A 20,853-nucleotide genomic window follows, 5' to 3' on the forward strand; every position below is an offset into this window, starting at 1 on the left:
TCAGCCGAGACCCCTGGACAAGCCGGTGTGAAGTCAGGGCCAGGCTGGGGCACCTCTCGGTGCGGCACGAGGTTTCTCAGGGAGTGAACAGGTCTGCCGTGAGCTTCCCCAGGCCCACCACACCGAAGCCACCTCCATGTCCACGGCCCGTGGCTCTGTGGGGCTTGGCTGGAGGCTCTCCTGTCTCCACTGGGCTCACACGGGCATCCGCATCCAGCCCCGGCCAGGGTGGCTTGTGCCCACCATGCCGGCTCCTGTCCCCGGGGACCAGCTCACCTGAGCACGCAGTGTCCCAGGCTCCGGACCGCGAGCAGGGGCTGCACGGCTCCGAGAGGCCCAGCCAGAACGGGTGGTACACGCACCGCCGCAGCCCCTTGGCCAAAAGCGGCCACAGAGGAGCAGAGTCCGGGTGAGAGGGAGAACGGAGAGACGCCGAGCAAGGACGCGGCTGTTTCCACACGCGACCCACCGCAGCGGGCGAGCGTGCTCCTGCGCCAGAGCCCTGGGCGTGGGGCTTCTCTGGACTGGGGCCTGGACGGCCAAAGAGGCCAAGGGAGCCCGGAGCCCGTCATGTCTAGGGATGGCGCCTCTGTCACCCCTTCAACCCTTGTTCCTCCGTCAGTCGTCAGGCCAACCGCCTCCGACCCTTTCAACACAATTGCCCTTGACCCCATATGCCCGTGGCCACCCCTCACCTCCCACGGCCCAGCCCAGCCACCTCGGAGGCCAGGTCCCACTGGCCCACGGGGTGAGGCTCCGTGGCAGAGAAGTGTCAGAAAACCACCTCAGCTCTGTGAAACCGCTCTCGTCAGCACAGACACCGGAGCCCCAGCGGGTCTCGGCAGCTGGCCTTGCCCGGCCCTGAATGCTGGCCACGTCCTGCTCCCATGCAGCTGTTGCCCGGGCCCTGCTCAAACAGGTGGCAGGGACAGGGGTCACAGGGCACCCGTCCAGTCCGGGAACACGGGCCATCTGGTTCTGAACCAACTGCAGCGGCAGAAGCTCCTGGGGCAGCCGGACGGGGATGGGGAAGAGGGAGTGTGGGCCGCCCTGCTTTGTGCTGCACCAACGTGACCAGAGGCCACAACTCTCCAGGCCTGGCTGGGGCCTCTGGGCCGTGGGCTGGGGGTCTGGGGGCGGCATGTGTCTTGTGAGCACCCTCATTCCCCCGTTGGAAGGAGGCCTGGGATCCAGCCACACGTGCCCCACACAGGGTGTGCTTGGAAAGAAGGAAGAACAGGGGCGGGGCTGAGCGAGGGGTGACTGGTCCCCGGGCTTGTCTCTCCTTCCAACCCAGCTGAGACCAGGACAGTGTAGAAGAGCCACCCGGAAGTCCTGGCGGGCCCCATGGGCCTGAGCGAGCCGCGGAGTCTGGGGGAAGAGGGGCTGCAGGACGGGGTCGCTCTCTCTCCTGCCCCCCCGCCCCCACCTTGGAACTGGGTCCACAGAGAAGGGGAAAGACAGAGCAGCCTGCTGCCCTCTGCCCACCTGCCCCCGGTACCACTCCAACCCTGGGGCAACCACCCCTCGCTTCTGGCCTATCAGGAGGCCCAGGCTGGCCCCAGGAGTGAAGCCAGGACAGCACTGGGGCCTGGAGGTGGCTCTTCCACGGGGAACCTGCTGGAATGTGCATGGGCTCCACAAAGCCATGCCTCCCGTGTGACGCGGGCACACCGCCAGGATGGCAGGACCAGGCAGGGCCGTGCCGCAGAGGCGGCCAGGGGCCCGGGGCAGGCCAGTGGGCTCGTGTGGCACAGATGCCAGAACTCCCTGTGCCTTCTGGGCGGGCCGGCTGACAGCATGTGCCCTGGCCGGGCCGACCAGTCCCCAAGTCAGGCTCTGGGCCCCAGGAGCCAGACGCATCTGCGGGGACAGGGCACAGCTCAAATACCGTGCCCGTGAGGGGTGGGAGCAGGGGCCTGGGGGCGCAGGGCGGCCCCCTGAAGCCGTGGGTCTTTTCTTCAAAAACGACCATGCGGGACCTTGATTTGTGGATCATTAGGAATTCTGCGCTCACCTCCCGTCCGGAACAATGACTCAAACCATCCCGGTGTGATGGAGTTTTAAGTGGGCCATTTGCATCCTGTGATTAATCACGCCGTCCCTGGGGGCTGGAGCAGGAGGGTCCGCTCAGGTCAGAGGCTCCGTGTCTTCTGCTCACCCCTGGGGTCAAGGAAGCAAACGCGCCGCCAGGGCAAAGCCGGCCCAGGCAGCTGCTGCACTGAGGCTCGAGGGCCGGGGGCACGGCCGCGACAGCTGCCTGCTGTGCCACCGTTCCTCCTCTGGACATCCCTTCCGTGGGGACAGATCCTCCAAGGCCTCTCGCGGCCCCGCACCTCCTAGAAGAAAGACTCCGCTCTCTTCCCAGCCCCAGGATGGCGCTGGCCTCCGGAACCTGAGCCCGGCTGCCCCCAGGCACCTCCCTGGGAGGACGCAGGACCCCAAGGTGGACGCGGCTCCGCGGGGCTGGGCTGAGGGCAGCTACGCTCAGCAGGCGTCCCCCCCACCCCCCGGAGACCACATGCACCTTCAAGTGGCTGACACCGGACAGCTGTCCCCGAGACGTGGACTGAGGCCAGATACTCGGGACAGGTGGAAGCCTGAACTTCAGTGGGACAAGTGTTAGGGAAGGGGGCCCAGGCCAGCTGTCCAGGCCCTCGCCCCCGGACCCAGCTCCCTTCATGAACACATGGAGGGACCCCGCTCCCTACCACTGCCGCGGGGCAGCAGCCGCGGCTGAACCTGTCTGCGCACACGTCCCCCCGGCCACCCTGGCTGCCCCAGACAGGCTTGCTAATGCCAGAGGACGCTCGCAGTGGCTAAGCTGCACGCGGTGACCCCAGGGCACTCCCTCCGGGCCTTCCACAGGTACACCTGGGGACAGCCTATGACCCCATGGCCTGGCACATGCCGGCGGCCCGCGGTGAGGCCCTTTGTGCCGAGGAGATGCTGCCGCACCTGTTCTGGCCTGTGGGGAGACACCGCAGAGCTGCCGGCAACTGGGAATGGTTTGCACTCATTACGCCGGCCGTCCGCCCAGGGACGGGAGTCTGCTGGGACCCTCGCAGGGGGCCCGGCCGCGTCCCCCGGAGGGCTGCCCCCGCCCTTCTGCTCTCCCACGGGATGTGCGGCCTCGCCACGAACTATTCACATCACACAGACAGATAGAGCCTTTTTCCTTTTTTTGGTTTTGCTTTTTTGATGAGAAGAGAGCCTCTTCAAATGAAATCCGCTTTAGTGAATTAAGTACAAATCAAGGGGAAAAACTTGGAATTAATTTTTTAAAGTCTTCTGTGTGTCGTTGTTCGGTACCCGGAATAGTGGAATTTGCAGCCATACCGTCGGGTCACAGATGCCTGCGGCGCGTGAACGAGCCGGCAGGAAGGGGCGCTGTGCCCGCCGGCCTCGGAGAGACCCAGCTCGGGGACGAGAGCGGATGTGGTGTCCAAGGACGCAGTCACGCCAGAGGGCCAACCGTTTCATGTGCCAGAGCACGAAGGTGGTTTCCTCCTGGGGACGCCTGTCCACAGGGGTCTGAGCAGAGCCTCCTGGGCAGCACGGAGCCATCCTTGGGGAGAGTCAGTAGAGCCCTGGGAGTCCCCCTGCAGGAGCCCCTCAGGTGACCCCCAGGTATCTCCCTCCTGGTGACCCCCTCCGGGAGCACGGTTCTCCGCAGTCCATCTGGCTGTGCCCCCTGCCCCGGCTCCGCCGGTCACGTTCCTGCGGTCTGAGCCGTGGCCTGGGCTTGCAGGCTGCCTCACCGAGCTTCCCACGCATGCGGAGCCTGCCCGCTGGGCCGCGGCCTCGCTTATACCTGATGGTTCCTTCGGGATCCGTGCACAGCCTCTCTGAGTGCGCTCTGACGTGCGCGTACCTGTGTGTGCGGACGAGAGCGTCGGGGCTCGTTGACCGAGCTGTGATTCTCCGGCCATGCATCTCGGGGCCCTGGGGTCAGCTCCTCCTGCCTCTCTGCGCCGCTCCACGGGGCTCGCCCAGGTCACCCGAGCCACCGAGCCGCCGGCTCTGTCCAGGGACTTCTTCTCCGGGAGACAATGCAGAGGCTGCTGGGAAGTGTTGACAGGAGAGACAAAGTGCTGTCAGTCGGGTCAGAGCTGTGCATTTTCTCACCCAACTCTGGAAGTGACCCCAGACCAGCAGCCCGGGGCCGCTCACAACATGGGGTGTACCTGGCCTCGTACGGCTCGGAGCCCGGCCCTTCCCTGTGAACACCCGTCAGGCCCCCGGGTACTCCAGGCGGGGGCTCAGGAGCGCACCTCACACCCAGCACCGGAACCCGAGACCCCAGACCCTGCACCCACGCCCTCTGGCCCCCATCCTGCTTCCCTGTGCCTCCCAGAAGTGCCTCTAAGACTGCAGATTCCTGGGATTTGCATCGAGGGCCCCACTCACAGCCCATGCCGGCCACCCAGCGTGTGACCCCCGCAGCGAGACGGGGCCAGGGAGGGGGGCCGGTCCTGCCCCCTCAGTAACCCCTCACGCTGCCGCTAACTGCGTCCATTGGCGCTTTTTCCTGACTCTGTCCCTGGTCATGCTGGGAGTCACCGGCCACACACATAGGTCTGCTGGCAGTACTCCATCTCCACAGCAGCTCACTCTCAGTCGCCTGTTTTCCGTTTACCCATGTGCTCTTCTCCCGTCTGGTGTCCCAGGAGGGACCCCTTCGGGCCTAGTCCCCACCTGGGGGCCTGACGCCACATGCCCGGGACAGCAGGGCTCTGGGCGGGGGAGGGTCAGCAGGGGACAGCCAGTCAGAGGAGCACTGGGTTTCCATAGCCATGCAGTTTGGGGACAGCGGTTGAGGGGGCCACACGGGGCCTGGGACAGACGCACACGCACACGCTCTCCCACAGACCCTGCCGTGCCCCCACCCAGCCTCCACACAGCCTGGCTTCGCCACAGCCTGGCCCGCGAGCTCCTGCATCAGAGGCCGCTGCAGCCTGGCCCCCACATCCCACCCACGGGGCTGAGCACCAGGACAATGGCAGACCCGACAATGTCCCCACGTCTGCTGGTGTCCTCCAGCCTGGAGGCTGGCCACAGGGGCTGTAGGGCAGCATGGAGAGCAGGTGCCCTGCCCTGGGGGACAGCACGGACAGCTTCAGGCCCACTCATGAGGGTGCCCCAGCTCGCTGACCCTCGTTGGGGACCCTCGGGCCCAACCCACTCTATCTATTGGCTCAGAAGTCACGAACTTACCCACAGCCTTCCAGTGTCCACCAGCGGGCAGCTACGAGTGATGAACGCAGGGGAGAGTGGTCCGCGATCTGCTGGGCTTGGTCTCTGGCCCCAGAGAACAGCATTTGCTGAACTGGAATTCGTGGCCCTGGTGTGGAGCTGGGTGCGGCTCGTCCTTCTGTCTGGGGACGGGCGGTGGCAGCCCCCTGGGGCAGGAGGGCAGGGGTGGCCAGCCAGGGGGCCTCTGCACCACCACGTCCACACTGAGCTGGCCCCCAGGGCTCTGGGTCCCTCCTGTGGGCCTGAGCCAGGGCAAACGTGAGGTCAGAGGTCACTTATCAGCCGTCTCAGGCCCCAGCACCTGGTCCTGTTTCCTGAGCTTACGGAGAAGCAGCGGACATGCATCTCTGCGGACGTCTCGGGGGGAAGGTAGGGTGTGACTTACACCTGCTGTGACAGGACCCAGAGGGCTCTGTGAGGGACAGACAGACGGACACCTTCTCCTGTGAGCGACGCTTGGGATCGGTCGGCTGGGGTCCCAGCGGCCGGCTGGGGTCCCCCTTCAGCACTTCCGGATCCTCCCGTGTGTGGGTGCAGAATGAGCGAGCGTTCTCGAGTCTCTGAGAGTGGGAACGAGTCTCCTTGCGCCCAGCGAGAACAGCCTCCGGGGGAGCCGAGCTCTCGGCGCGCTCGGGCAGGGGCGCCCTGGGTTGTCCGTCAGACACTGCAGATGAGCGCGCGGCAGCAACCGCAGGTTTTGTAGTACAGGAGCACGGGGGGCGGTGACAGGACAGGCTCCCCACGGGCCACTCGTTCTCAAGCAGGTTCACCTCGTGGGCCTGGCTTCCGGCTTGAACAACGTTGACACGGTCCTGCTGACGAAAATGCCTTCTCTCCTATCTCGGGCCTCTGGAGAGCTCTTCTCCCGTCGTGTGTCCCAGTCCAGGGCGTGCTGGCCGGCCCTTCCAGAACTCTCCACTGGTCCCCCACCCAGAGGGTCGGAGATGAGCATGGGTCCCCTCTCCTAGGCCGGTGGAGGTGAGGACCCTGGGGGAAGCCCTACCCTCACCTCCACCCCAAGGCTGGTGGGCAGGGGGCAGGATGAGGCCTCCACGGACCTCCTGAGCTCAGGCCCGACAACTCGCAGCCCCAAAGACCACACACCTGGACACTCGGAGGGCAGCTGGTGGGCTGCCTCCCCATCACTGCCCCCAGAAGGGGCCAGGAAGGAGCTTCACGGAGCACACGGAAAAGGCGACATTCCCTGGCCTTGGTGCCAAGCCTACCCCCACCCCCAGGACACACACCGGCACAGCTGGAGGCCCCAGGGGCACGGCTCAGGCGGCTGTGGGGCTCCCTGTGGGAAGCAGGTAGGGGCACGGGCAGGCCTGCTGGGAAGTCTGGCACCCCGGCCCCACACTGGATAGGGTCCGTCACCTGCCCATCTGGAAGCTCACCCACCGCTGGCGGGGACATCGGGGCAGCACTTGGGCCCGGACCGGGGGAGGGCTTGGGCGACCTGTCCATGTCACGCAGCCCCGTGTCCCTGGATTCCTGAGACGGCCCTAGCCCGGCGTGTAGCTTCCATGGCAGAAAGCGGCGGAGGTCCTCCCCAGCGCACACTTGCCGCGGTGCCCGCGCACACCGCCACTCGCCCACTCAGGGACTCGCACAGCCCGCTGGGAGGAGGCCCCCGCTGTCTGGTTGCTGTGCAAGCCCCAGGCGCAGGCACGTGTCCGGCCAGGAGTCCCAGGCAGGGCAGAGGCTGGGCCCCGCTCTGCCCCTGCTCTGCCCAGAGGGCCGACTCCGGTGCCAAGGTCAGGGTGAATTCTGACTTCGCAGAAATGCAGATTTGGAGAGAAAACTGAAGCACTTTCCTCTTCAGAAAGTGCCTGTGTGAGAGCGTGTGCTGAACTGTGTGGACTGACGGACTGACTCAGAACCAGCCTCCAGCGCGGAAGCAGGAACCTGCCCGGCTCAGACCTCAGCGGGGCCGTAGGACTCGCGGCTGAACCTGGCAAGGCTTCCCCGACGGAGGCCGCTCGGGGGCCCAATGGGCTGTGGAAGTCCCGCCGCCCCCACAGCAGCTCGCCTGTTTCTGGGTCTCAGGTGCGTCACGCAGGGGGGCTGTGCCCCTCGCGCGTGCCCACCGGCCCAGAGGCACCACCTAGAGGCTGTCGTGGGCCTGTGGGTGGTGGGGGCCGGGTTAGGACCCACGGCCGGCGAGTGGCACCAGGTGAGTGGTGCAGGCACGGGTGAGCCTGGACGACCTCTGGGTGCTGGCGGGAGCCGGATTCTGGCCCCATGCCCGTCCCCCTGCCCCTGGCCCTGCACTTGGGACCCCCGAGGGCCGAGCCACAGCGGGCATCCTCCGCCCATGGTGGCCCCACCGTCCGCAGACAGAAGCAGCCCCGAGCTGGCCTGCCCAGGGAGGTCATGCTCCGTGCCCGGCCGAGATCACCACGAGCTTGCCGGCCGGAGCCAAGAGGGCGGAGGGAGCCCGCGCTGCGGATCTGACCCGTGACCCGTGGTTGGTCCCCCTGAGCCGGTTCTTCACAGCCCACTGGCTGTGGCCAGCCTGGTTGCAGCCGGCAGGTGGGCTTGGGTGTGGCCCCAGTTAAGGTCCGGCGCCTGCCGTCATGTGGCCGAGGTGGGACTCTGGTGCTTCTAACGTCCCCTGTGGGACAGGATCCCAGGAGCCGTCTCTGGGGGTCCCATGTCAGGGAGGACCCTCACCCCTGGGGTGTCTGAGATGTCAGCCAGGCCTGCAGTTCTGGGCCCCCCCAGGGACCAGCCTTCCCCCCCCCCAGCCTGACCCCCGGGGGCCCTGTCCTCTCCTGGACTAATGACAACTCAGCCAGATGCTCCTCGCTCCCTGGGCTCCCGACCTCTGCTGCCAGACCCTGGCCCACTCCTTGTCCAAGCAAGGCCCACCCCTGCTCCGAGTCACCTGGGAACCGGGGAGCGAGTCCCTGGGGTGTGGGGTGGACCGCCCACTACGCCATCCTGCAGACTCGGTCTCCCTGGGCCACCGTGGCCTCTGTGTCCTGCCACAGGACGGACAGCTCAGGGAAAGACAGGCAGATCTTGGCCTGCCTTGGGAACGTCTGCCCTGCCTCCCCTGCCCGCTGGAGGTCCCCCGGCCCGGAGCTCTCCTGTGAGGAGCAGCTGTGCCGAGCAGAGCCGGAGCAGGACCCGACCAGGGCGAGGAGGACGTGGCTCGGGGCCTGGGGGACCAGACTGCCGGGCCGTCTGCCTGCTGGGAGCTGAGCCTAGACCGCGCTCCCTGAGCAGCCTGGTAACGGCCCATCCCCATGCGGGTAGCAACTAGTGGCACCATCGCTCTGGTGGGGAGGGTCCGCCACGACCTCCTTGGGGACCCCACACTGCCTGTGGCCATCATGGCTGAGGAAGCAGAGCCGTGGGCGGGATGCTTGGCTACCAGCCCTTGAGATGCAGGATAGCCCGTGCCTGCCGAGGCTACAGTGTGAGAAAGGACACCGGCCACCCACCCAGCCTCCTCCACTGTGTAGGTTCTCCAGAAGCGACCACAGCTGCCCCCCTCCTGCCCCCCGAGACCTCACAACACAGCAGGCTGACGCAGGAAACAAAACCACGTGTGTCACCTGGTCCACGTGCAGTGCAGCTTTGGTGGAACCGACCCACTCTGTCCACCGACATGGCAGGGCTGGTTTCGCCAAAGCTGTGGGAGCCGGGGTGTGGCCAGCCCCTCTGTCCTCATGCCCCATGCTCAGGCTTCGGTTTACAGACGCACCTTCCTAACGGGACACCTGCAGTACTTTATGCTGCTTTGTTTCGGAGAGACCGTGGGAATTAGGAGCTCATGCCTAGTCTCCGGGGCCAGCCAGCACCGCAGTCTGAGTGGTGTCCCACCCGGCACCGCCGGGGACCAGCCAAGGCCGGAGGTCTCCCCAGGCACGAGGCAACAGACAAGCCACCCGAGTGACCCTTGCGCCTCACAGGCTGGTGACCATGGGGACAGGAGACCCGACCCCATCTGGGTTTAGCTGGAGTGGCTGGAGGCACAGGATGGGCTGGGGCATGGACCGGCTGACGCTGGGCAGAGGAGAACCCGCCCAGGCTCTCCAAGCTCTTCCAGGGACCCCAATTGGCATGACCACACAGAGCAAGACCCGTCCCTGGGCACAGCACGCCCGCCGCCCCACCTCCCCACCGACCTCTTCCCAGCACAGACCACCCGTGTGCCGGGAGTGCCTGGGCCCCCAGAAGTCACCCCGCTCACCCTCGTGGCGCACCTCCTCCTCCTAAATGGGAAACTGGCAACACCGCTATTTGGGGACGAGCCGGGATCTGGGCAGAAGGGAGTCGCTGCAGAGAAGGCCGGAGGAACGCCAGGAGGCAGCCGTCTGCAGGGTGCGGCTCACTGGGTTCCCCGCAAGGATTTCATGCCCTGAGACCACACCTGCACGGGGCCACCGTACCCATTGGGAACGTGACCCTGGTGTGGACGCTAGGGTTGGTGGGGGTGCCAGGGTGCCAGGCGTACACTCCCCGGGGAGCAGGCCCAAGGCCCCAGCCCTGCAGCTGTGTGCCTGCCCGAGCATCTGAGGGCAGGGTTTTGTGCTGGTCACCTTGCCGAGACCAGAGAGAGGCTGCCCTCGGAGCCCGGTCCCCAGGCCACAGCTGTCCATCTTTGCAGGACTTCTGTGGGCATCGCTTCTTGCAGAGCGAGGCCATCACGGACACACAGACAGGATTTCCACTGGGACAAACCCGTCACCCAAAACACAGACACACCTGCTGGCGACGCGGCCACCTAGGGACAGAGGGCAGAGTACGAAGTCACATCATTCTGCCAGCGCATTAGAGAGAGGGATAGAGGGGACCCAGGACGATGTTCTCATGGCTGGGTGGGCTCAGCACTGCGGGGTCTGTGGCAGCCAAGGACATAAGAGGGCAAGGCCCGGCCCTCCACGCCAGGCCCCTTCCGGGAGTTCTTGGGAGCCCTGACTCAGGAAGACCACAGGGACCCTGGTTTCTGTGGCAAGCCACAAGACGGCTCCGCTGGGGTCACGCTACGGCCCTCCCAATGTTCCCAGGGCCTTGGGGTGGGGGGGGGCACACGGGTTTTGTCAGAGGTGAGGAGAGCTGAGCACCGCCACAGGTCACAGACCAGACGGGGTCCCCCGGCACGGGCTCCCAGTCTCAGGCTGGCAGCCAGCTCTGTCCACCCCAGCTGCTCCGAGTCAGTGCAGGGACCCGCCACACTGACCACCAGCCCCCAGACAGGCCAGGGCTCGCTCAGAGCTGGCTGAATCTGACCATGGAGGACGGCACTGGGCAGACCCACTGTGCACATGGGAGATGTCCACGCAGCAGCGCGTGGGGACAATGGTTGTGCAGAGCCCATCGGAGCCCCAGGCCACGGCTTCCAGACCATCCTCACAAAGGCTTTCTGGGGAGAGCTAGAAAGACTCAAATGAATGACACGGACCTCGGTGAAAACCTGGCAGAGAATAACCTTCCCAGCTCATGGCCCCGGGAGACCCTGGGACCCGCAGTGAGGGCAGGGCCCTCTTGGCTGAGGTCCGTCTGTCTGTCACACTGTGCGTGCGGCTGTCTGGGGGACAGGACAGGGAGCAGGCCCCGGAGCAGGTGGGATGAGCGCTCCCCGTCCCCCGATGGCCGTGTCATCACACAGGCCGTAGAGCTCGACCCTCGGTCACGATGTGTGGAGGAGGGAAGGTAGCAGACAGGCCGAGGACACGGCCTGCAGCAGGAACGGGGGTCGTGCACGGCACGGCCAGGGCTGAGCTGCCCCTTCTCACCTGCAGCATCGGGGGGGCTCCCTCCCCTCCAGACCAGGCTTCCTGGCCCCAGCCCCTAAGTTAGCCTAGTGCCCGGTGCCAAGAACCTCATGTGGGAGATTGGAAACGTCCAGTTCACCAGACGGCTCCCTGCGGCTCCCCAAGGGGGGACAAGGGCTTGTGGGTGGACGCAGGTGCTGGCAGGAAGGTCCTGCAGGAACCTCCCGGGGAGCAGGGCCAGGCCAGGCCCGACCTCCGCCACCCCGTGCTGAGCGGGTTTCCCTGGACCGCGCCCCGTGCCCTCGGAGATGTACGTTTGCTCCCATTTGCTGCGGACGCCTGTCTCTTGGGGTTTGCCCCTTGTGGCTCCACCACACGTGCACATCCCAAGCTGCCCAGGGGACAGTCCCAGGCTGGGGTCCCGGGACGGGCTGGGCCACCGGCCACTGGGACTAAGTCTGGAGCGTCACACCCGCTGCCCGTCCTCAGGCCCGGCTGGCCAGGACGCGCGTCATCAGAAGAGACGGTCAGGGCCACCAGCTGCAGCGTTTTCTCCAGGGAGTGTGTCCTCACGGGATGGTCGAGCAGCCGTCTGGGGCCTGGCCCTCGGACACTGTGCAGCCGGACGAGGAGAGCCTGGCAGGTGTCCTCGGCCCATGCGGGCTTGTGCCTTCCCCTGCCCTGGCCCAGGCCCCAAGGTCGGCTCAAGGACAAGCGATGGAAGTAACAGGCGACAGAATGGAGGTGGACTCGGGCCTTAGCCGCCCGCCGACTTGGGCTTCCTGTGGAGTCTGCGGCTGAGCGGGACCGCCTCCCGGAGGCTCCCAGCCCAGCGGGTAGCACAGCTGACCGCGCAGATGCCTGTCCGCTGGCCGGCTGAGCCCGGGGCCTCCATGGGGCTGCCTGTGGCCTCCGCACGTCCCCTAGCGCTTTCCCTCGGCCCTCGGGATCCGTGCTGCACGCCTGCGGCCTCTGAGGGGACGTCCCAGCGCAGTGAGCAGGGAGCTACCTGGACATCCAGAGTCAGGGGACGTCCCGGGCCGGAAGGACACCCCGCTCTGCCGAGGCTGTACGTCACACACAGGGAGAAGCAGACAGCCTTCGAAAGTCACCGCATGGCCCTGTGTCCCACGCAGACCTGCCCCCCAGCAGCCGGCGGCTTCTAAAGGTGAAGTGTGACGGCGCTCTGAGGCGAGTCTGCCGTGTAAATGCCGGGACGGAGAAAAGCTCAGCCAGAGGGCTCTCTGGCTCCAGGCGGGTCACGTTTTCCTCCACAGTGAGTCAGATGCTCCGCATCACCTCCAGCCTCAAGGTGCCAGGCAGGGACCCGGCTTCCCTGTCACCCACCGGTCCGGCACAGGCAGTGGCTACACCGCACCAGAAAGCCGATCGCCTCTCTGCCTCGTGGCACCTCTCCTCTGTCTCGTGGGAGGGGCCCTCTCTCCTCCAGGAACTTTCTGGAGGGGTGAGTAGGCCCTGAGTTGGGGGGTAACCTGCCCAGGACGGCGTTCCTTCTCCAGGGCGTGACCCAGGGCACGCAGGGGCATACGCCTGGCCTGTGGACACATCCCCGTCGGGCCTGTCTTGGGGACGCCCTTGAACCCGCAGATGGAATTGTCTGGCTCACTTCCTGTGTGCAGTGGGATGCCCCGGGGGCCACCCACACCCCCTTCTAGTGTGGCTCCTCCTGTGAAGACCCCACAGGGCACCCGTCCCCCGCCGCGGGCATTAGGTCACCCCCCGTTCAGGTATCAGGAGCGGCAGCACGGGGAGCTCACCCAGCCTGGCTTTCAGACGTAGCCTTCGTTTCTCTGGGTCATTCCCAAAATCAGCAGACTGGGTCACAGAGAGCACGACCGGGTTGCCAGCCATCTGCCCTGCCTCACCCTCTGCTGGCCCAGGGGACAAGGAGGTGACTCGGGCAGGAGGCGGGGGGCGGGAGGGTGCTGCAGGGCCCTGGCACCAGGAGGTACGGGCACAGGGCAGAAGCGGACACGTCTGTCAGGCTCTCCTGAGCACGGGGGTCAGGGTCCAGGGGTCCTGGAAGCCCGAGCGCCTGAAGACAAGGAGGTTTGGGGGTGCTGCCTACGGCTGGGACTGGTGAACGGGGTCCTGGTGATGCCTGGATCCCAGAGCAGAGGTGCAGACCACAGATCTGGGACCTGAGTGTCCGGCATGCACACACCACCTGGCCAGGGACGGCCATTCCCTGCAGGGGGAGGGGCTGCCTGACCCCCGAGGCCTCACAGGTCTGTTGGGGGGCGTTCTGTCCCCCAGGAGGGGGCCGGAGGTCACTGGAGGGCTTCTTCAAGTGAAGCAGCAACGTGACCGGTGCCATCTGCCAGAGGTTGGAGTCCTCACGCAGAGGGTTGTCGCGTGGCCCTGGGCAGAAGGGGTGCACCGTGGGCTTCTGGAGAAATCCAGTGCGTGCAGGGCACGGCTGGTACCCGGCGTGGGGCGTGGGGCTCAGCACTGACCCACGCTCCAGCCTGGGCTTGCGGCCAGAGCATGGCCTTGGGTCCCAGTGTCCCCCCAGGGGCCAGGGATGCCCAGGTGAGGCTTTTTCTGAAATGTCAGGATTCGGCCAATGCGTGACCAGTAGGAGGTAGCAGGAGGCTACGAGTGGAAGGAGTCACTTGTGTCGTGGTGAGGGCTGTCCAGCAGGCCTTGGACAGGACAGGCTGGAGGAATGTCTTCTCCCCGGCGGCTGTGGGGGCCCCTGGGTGGGCACGAGGCGGAGGTGGGGAGGGGGCTTGAGCCGATGGGGCGTGGGTCCAGAGCATCATGTGTGACAGAGCTGGGCGCAGGGTTGCCCTGGGGTGCGTGCTCCGGACTCCAAGCCATCGCGAGTCTGCCTTCTGTCAGGGGGGTCCGCCGAGAGCCCGGAGTCCTGTCTCCCTCCCTCTGCGCAACAGGAGCAGCCCAGGGCTCCAGGGGTCTCCAGGCCCCAGACCCCCACCCCAGGCTGAGGCTGTCAGCTTTCACTGTCCCCTGGGCACAGCCTGGTGGGATTTTGTCCCACATCCCCTGGGGCTTCTGGCAAGGGTTAACTTGGCCACAGAGCTCCCCACAGGCCCAGCCCACCCCCGCCCTGCGACATGCGGGTGACCTCGGGCAGAGGAACACTGTCTACAGGCTGGGAGCACCCTGGACCTCACTGTCCTGGCAGTGGTGACCTCCTGACCCTCCAGGCCACTGGAAAAAGGGAGCCTCCTGCACAGTCAGACGCTCAGAGGGGGCTCCTCCTGGCATGTGAGGGCGATGCTTGCGTAACCCCGTACGCCTGTGCCCACGGCCCCACGCCCACTGCCTCCGCGCACCGACCCGGCCCCACACACCCTGACACAGAACCTCCCCACAGAAGCTCCCCCCAGACCCCTCCGGACAGACCCCTCCCCACAGTGCCAACACACAGACCCTTCCATGAGCACACATCCAAAAGTCCCTCCACACGGGCGGATCACACAGTCCCTCCCACAGGATCCCTCAACGGGGCCATTTCCTTGTCTCCAGACGCGCCGGTTTCCAGTAACGCTCGGCTCTTCCCTGAAGCCGTGTTGGGGCTCCAGGCGGAGACGGGGAAGTTCTCACCGCGGGAGCGACCTCTCCAATGGCCGCTCTGGCCGGTGTTCGATTGCAGCGGACCGGACGGAAACCAACGAGCAAGCCCGGCGCCGCGTGAGGGCTGGGCCGCAGGGCTCCGGGCGGTCCTGAGGCAGGAAGGCGCAGCCTCATCCCTCACAGGCCCAGCCCTGCCAGGGCCACGTTCCTGCGGAGAGGCGTGGCGGCCCCAGGCCCGGCTGGCCGGCTCCCCGCCCCCGCTCGCCCCATCCTGGCTCCTCTGGCCCCAGAGCCGGGAAGCAGGGCGGTGAGGCGGCCGGCAGGCTGTCCTGGAACGTCTCGGGCAGCGACTCCCATAGATCCACCCTGACCCGGGGTCTAGCCCGCCTCTGGCCGCCAGAGCCCCCACAGACGTTTGCTGAACCCAAATGCAGGAATGGAAAAGGATCCGGGGTTTACTCAGGGAGCACTCGATGGTTCTGTGTGTGCCCGAGAGCCCTCTAGTCCCCCCGGAGCAGAGCGCGAAAACCTGCGCCTGTGCTGGAATCCAGTCGCGACAGGACAAGCTGCTGAGGGGTGCAGTCTGGGAGCAGAGGCCGAAAACACGTGCTCTGGGCCTTTCCTGCCGGACCCTTGCTGTGCAGCTCTTGACCCGGGCCCCGGCCCGCTGGGGCCCACCCCGGAGGAAGGGCTCCTCTGCCTGAGATGCCGGCCGCTTCCTCCTGCCTTTGAGGACATTCCGCCAGCCAGGCCTGCTCCCGCCTGCTGAAGCCATCTCTCCCCACTCGCTGGGCTCCTAACATCCCTCAAGGTGCAGCTCAGAGGCTGCCTCCTCCAGGAAGCCACCCCTGCTTGCTCCTCCTGGATAGTCAGATTGGCCGGCCCTTTGACTCAGGCTCAGTGCCGTCCCTCACGCCATAAAAGGCAGTCATTTCCTCCATTGGCTCCAGGCGCTCCAGACCCAAGCGGAGGACCCCCACCCATCTCTCAGGGCAGCCTATCCTCTCCTCGAGAGGGACCCCTGCCAGGAGGGAAGCATCACCACGGAAACCACTTGCCCTGGACCAGAAGCTGGCTGTGCTGTGAAGCAAACACATGGCCCATGAGTTCCTGTCACTGAGGACACCTGACTTGACAGTTGCCTGGGCAGCAGGGACACAGGCCAGCGCACACGGTGGGGAAACCCAGGGCAGATGGCCGGGGCCTCCCGGGAGCTACCCAGACAAGACAGCGATGTCAGCTCGTCCCGAGCCAATGCTTCGGACAGACCAGAGCCCAAGGCCCCTGATCACCACTCTGACACCAGCCAGTCACCAAAGGAGAAAAAAGGGGTCAGCATACAAGTGGCTTCTCTGACCCTCCATCCCACTGCTCCCTAAGCCTCTCCAGGGCACAACCTCCCCAAGAGGTTTCCTCCCCATGGGGCCTCCCCCGAGAGACCCAGGGGGTGGGTCCTTCTCTCCATTTCCAACCCCTCAATCCCTCTGTCTCTCTCTCTGTCCCCCATCTCTCTCATGACCACTGAGGCCTGTGAGTCTGGCAGGGTCTGGCCTGGACCTGGCATCGAGAGTCCCAGCAGGGAGGACCCCAGCCCTGGTCCTGGCCCCCAAGGTTCTCTCAGAGGCCCAAGAGGAGGGAGTGGGCGCCGTCGGGAGCATAACGGCTGGCGAAGCGGGGCCGCTGGGGGTGGAGCCCAGGCCAGGAGAGCCAGGAGAGGTGGCCAGAGGGAGCGTGACCTGTGAGAGAAGTAAGTCAGCCCCCGACCAGGCGTCTGCAGGTTTGACCTGGGAGCTTCGTGCCTCTGACGAGGCCACGTGAGAGGAAAGGCAGGACCTCGAGGACAGGTGTGAGCCGTGAAGGGACAGCCCCTGGCCACCACCCTGAGAAGTCACGTGCTCCTGGAAGCAGGCTCCCTCTGCCTCTCCTGGGCCAGTGCCGGCCTCGGGGGCATCGGGGCCGTCCTCCCCATGAGGACACCCCCCAAGCTGGGACATCCAGGGGCAGCAGGGCGAGGGTCAGGCAGGACGGGCTTGGGACCGGCGGAGGAGACACTTCCAGAGCAGGCCAGTGGCAAGAGCGCTCAGCGAGGCGAGGAGGAGCTTGCGGGGGGCACCGGGGGTCCCGACAGCCCAGAGACGCGAGCGCACGGGAGCCTCCTCCCTGAGGGCAGCTGGTCTCGGTGAGTCAGTCTGAGGGACAGCGGCCGACGCAGCTGGGCCGTCACCATGGGGACGGTGAGCACCACCGAGAGTGGCCCAAGCTCGGGGCAGCAGCGCCCGAGGGACTGTGAGCCGCCGGCCCAGGAGCCAGCACCCCCTCCCGTGGCAGAGCAGCCCGACATGCTGCCGGGGCCCCAGCAGGAGGCCCGGGGGCCGTCCCCCGCCTGCCAGGGACGCCGGGGCCCTGGGCGCCATGCACTCAAGAGCCCCACATGGGCTCCGCCACAGGGTCAGGTTCACACGCGCTGCTCCGGCCTCGAGAACTTAAGACGCACCGTTTCCCGTTCGCAGGTTTTGAACATCAGGATCGAGCATCAGATCCCATTTAACGCCATCTCTGCAGACGGTCCTCCTCCCCCGTCTGCCAAGGACACTCGTCCTGCTGCCCACGGGGTCCCAGCGCGGGACTGTGCGGACACCCCGGATGGCGGCCCAGAGCTGCGCGGACGGACGTGCCGATGTTCAGAAAACAAAGACGAGCCCGGGGCCGGGACGGTGATTGCTTTCCTCCGTCCAGATCCCTCTCCTCCCCGCGGCCAGCACCGCCAGGTCGGGGAGCGGCCTCGCACGTCTGTGGGAGCGGCAGGGAGCGGGGCCTCTGTGGCCGCCAGGGTGGGGTCAGAGGACGTGGTCGCTGTTCACATCCGCACTCTGCGGTCCCACCGGAGCCCCGGGTCAGGAAACGGCAGCGGACGTGGGCTGGCCTCACCCAGGCACCGAGCGCCGCGTCCTTGCGGTGCTGACCTGTGGTGGGCAGGGCTTGCGTCCAGGACCCGCCTGTGAGGCTGCCACGTTCCCGGGCCTGTCCTTGCCTCGCACGGGCGCTCCGGGCTGCGGGGAAGTGTGGGAGCAGGGGCGTCCGTGCCGCGGACTCCACGACGGGAGGAGGGCTGCACGCAGAGCGGGGGCTCTGAAAGTCGTCTGAAAGGCCGACTGGGTGGATCCGGCTGCGTCCAAACTGCATTTGGAGAAAATTGCTTGATCGAAAATCTTTTATTAAACGCAGGATTAAGAAGGCTTCTTTCATCGCGTTTCCGGAGCGACAGGATTAAAGCTGCCCCACAGAGAGATTCCAAAGAGGGACAGGACCATCTCCGCAAAGCTGCACCCTCACGCTCCGGGGGCACCGGGGTCCCGAGGCTCAGGGGTCCCAGCCAGATCCCCAGGGGGGCGTTCTGCCCAGGGAGACGGCCAGGCCTGGCTTCGGGGCCCGCGCAGCCCTGTCCCCGCCCGGGACGCGTCCGCACACGTTCTTGACCACCCGCTGCCGACGGGCGCCCCGTGGTCAGGACGACGCGGGACAAGGCCCCGGACTGCTGGGAGGCCCAGGCCCTCCTGCCTCACATGCTGTCCCTGCGGGAGGCACCCCCCAAGCCCAGGGAGCAGGGTTGTCCCACCCGGAGGCTGGGCCGAGGGGTGTCATGTCCGTGAGACGCCGCACACCTGCTTCCCCACATCCCTCCTGGGCAGGGCGACGCGTGCAGACCGCCCCACAGACCGGCTCTGCCCGCCCAGGAGAAGGCTGGCAGCCTGGCCAGCAAGGGTGCCCCCGGACTGTGGAGGAGGCGGGGCAGGGGCGGAGGTCCCAGCCCCTTGGGGTGCCGTGAGGCTGGGGCTTGGGCAGGTCCAGGCTGATGGGCAGGGGCAGCATGAGGAGGGAAGAGACCAGTGCGGGCCTGTGAGCTCGGCCTGGGGAGGCCGGGGAGGGCAGGGAAGACCAGGGGCCAGGTGGCACCTGGGTCCCACGAACAGAAAGGCGAGTTCAGGGCAGTGGGGGGTGGCCGCGGCGGGGCGTGACTGGCGGCCGCGCCGGCGGCCCGTGTGAGGCGCTGGCAGACCCTCCCGCCACGGACGGCCGTGGGTGCCCGACACTCCCCAGCCCTCTGTCCACCTCCCACTCACCTACATGCTCCTCGGTTGCTCCCCCGCACGCCACGCCAGCGGGAAGACGCTGCAGAACATATGGGCGTCCTGGTCAAATATTTGGCGTCTGTGAGCTGTGTATTGAAATGAATGAGGATCTTAGCTTTTGCAGACTTGCGGGCTGATCCGCGGGCCGGCTCGGGAGCAGACCGAAGCCTGGAGGGGTGGGGGGCAGGTCTGCATGGCGGCATGGCCAGAGCGGTGGGCGTCTGGCCACGAGGGGTAGGACCCGGGGCTGGGCTTCGGCTCTGCGGCCCCATCTCCCTGCAGATGTGGTTCCCACGAAGCCTCGAGTTTCCGTCCTCACCGCGGTCCTGCACACGGTCTGTCTGGGGTGCTCGCGTCACGGGAGAACCCGGGCAGGGGGGATCCAAGGGCACCGCACCGGCTCCTCGCAGTATGTATTTGGGCAAACACGCACTTGTACTCACGAGTTCTTCCTCGGGATTCAGCGGTTTTCCTGCCTTTCCCCCGCTGCTCGATTTTGGTTTTTAGTTTGCAGTTCGTTTTTGTTATCTTTCCCATTTTGCTTTGTGATCCAGGCCGCACTGAGGAGCTCGTGAAAACACCCGACCGTCCCCGCCGTGAAAATGTCACATTCTTACTGTTTAAGCTGATTTTATTGTTCTTTTTTTTTTTTTTTTTTTACAAAAACAAAACAAAAGAAACCTTCTATCCTCAAGAAAGTAACACCTGAAACAGAGGCGCAAAGACATGCGTCGCCCACACTCGCCCTCCGGCCCGGCTCCCGTCGGGCCGGCCCCCGGCGCTCGCACCCGCGGGCTCGCATACGCGTCGGTTCTGAACCACGGCCATTCCAGACGCTCAAGGAGGAACAGCTGACAAACGGTTAGAAATTAAAGATGATTTTTATGCTTGTGGATGTCTTAAAACGTGAGGAGGAGCTGTTTCAGGATGCGAAGCCCTGGGAGACGGCCTCGGGGCCGCCTGCGCTGCCAGCACCGGGACACCGGTGACTCGGGATGTTAATCTTCACACAAACCACGATCCTGACAGAATTGCCAGGTGGAGAGACGTGCTTCTGAGCACATCGAATCTGGTGAAATTGCTTTGGCTCAAGTGCCCAGAGCCCTGGCAGGAACCTCCCAGCCACAGCCCAGCTGAATGGGTGGCCCTGGCCAGGGCACGTGCCCAGGGATGCAGACAGGCCAAGCGGGCCGCATGGGGGACCAAGAGGCTCGAGCTGGGCCAGAGGGCTCCAGAGCAGCTGGTCTCCTGGGCCGGCTGCCAGGAAGGGGCCACAGCCAGTGGTGTCCTGAGATCACGGACGGCTCTGGGATGGAGCCTTGCAGACGAGGTCAGGGCAGGTGCTGAGCGAGTATCAGGGTCACCAGAGCCAGAGCAGGGTGCTGGAGGGTGGTGTGTGTCAGGGCAGAGTTCCCGGGCTCCCGGGCCCCCCCACCAAGAGGACCCCATGACATGACGTGGGCTGGAACCAGCTCTGCCTGTATCCACCACCCTGGACGGGGCTGCGGGGCAGGTGTCCAGCCCTTACCGACGGGGATGGGCAGAGAATGGCCCCCACAGAAGGGGACTCCCCAGAGCCACCCCACCTGGGAACCAGGCCCTAGGACACAGGATCCCACCCCAGCAGGGACGGAACCTTTCAGGAAACATCAAGTCCCGGTTAGTGGTGCAAGTCTGGAAACTGGACTAGACCTACTATAAAACCATCGAACCGCTGGGTGTCCACACTTCGGTCTCGACCCGAGCACAGCCTGGCCGCCAGCTGGGCGAGAAGCAGGGATCCAGCCGAGGAAAGATCGGGCAGAAGGCCCGGCTACGAGGGCTGCCCCTCCTCCCCAGACTCGCCTTCGCTTCTGGGTCTGCAGGAGACACGCCCCGCTCCTCTCCACAGAGCCGGCACCGGGGCTGCGTGCTCTGCCGGTGGACACGGCCGTGAGAGGAGCCGCATTCCCGCCACGAAGACGTCCTGTGGCCGAGCGAGGGAGATGCTGCCTCACCCCAGACCTGTGGGGCTCCAGGCTCCCTTCCAGCCCCAGGATGTGTGGATGGACATGCTTTGGAGTCACCTTGACTTCCTCATGGCCCTGTCACTAACAGGACCTGCGAGTGGCCCGTGCCACGTGCTCTGCTCCGGGCACCAACGGGTCCCTGCGGTTTGTTGAACCCTGCTCCGTGTG

The sequence above is a fragment of the Mustela nigripes genome, chromosome 4 (genome assembly GCF_022355385.1).
Source record: "Mustela nigripes isolate SB6536 chromosome 4, MUSNIG.SB6536, whole genome shotgun sequence".
NCBI classification, from domain to species: Eukaryota; Metazoa; Chordata; class Mammalia; order Carnivora; family Mustelidae; genus Mustela; species Mustela nigripes.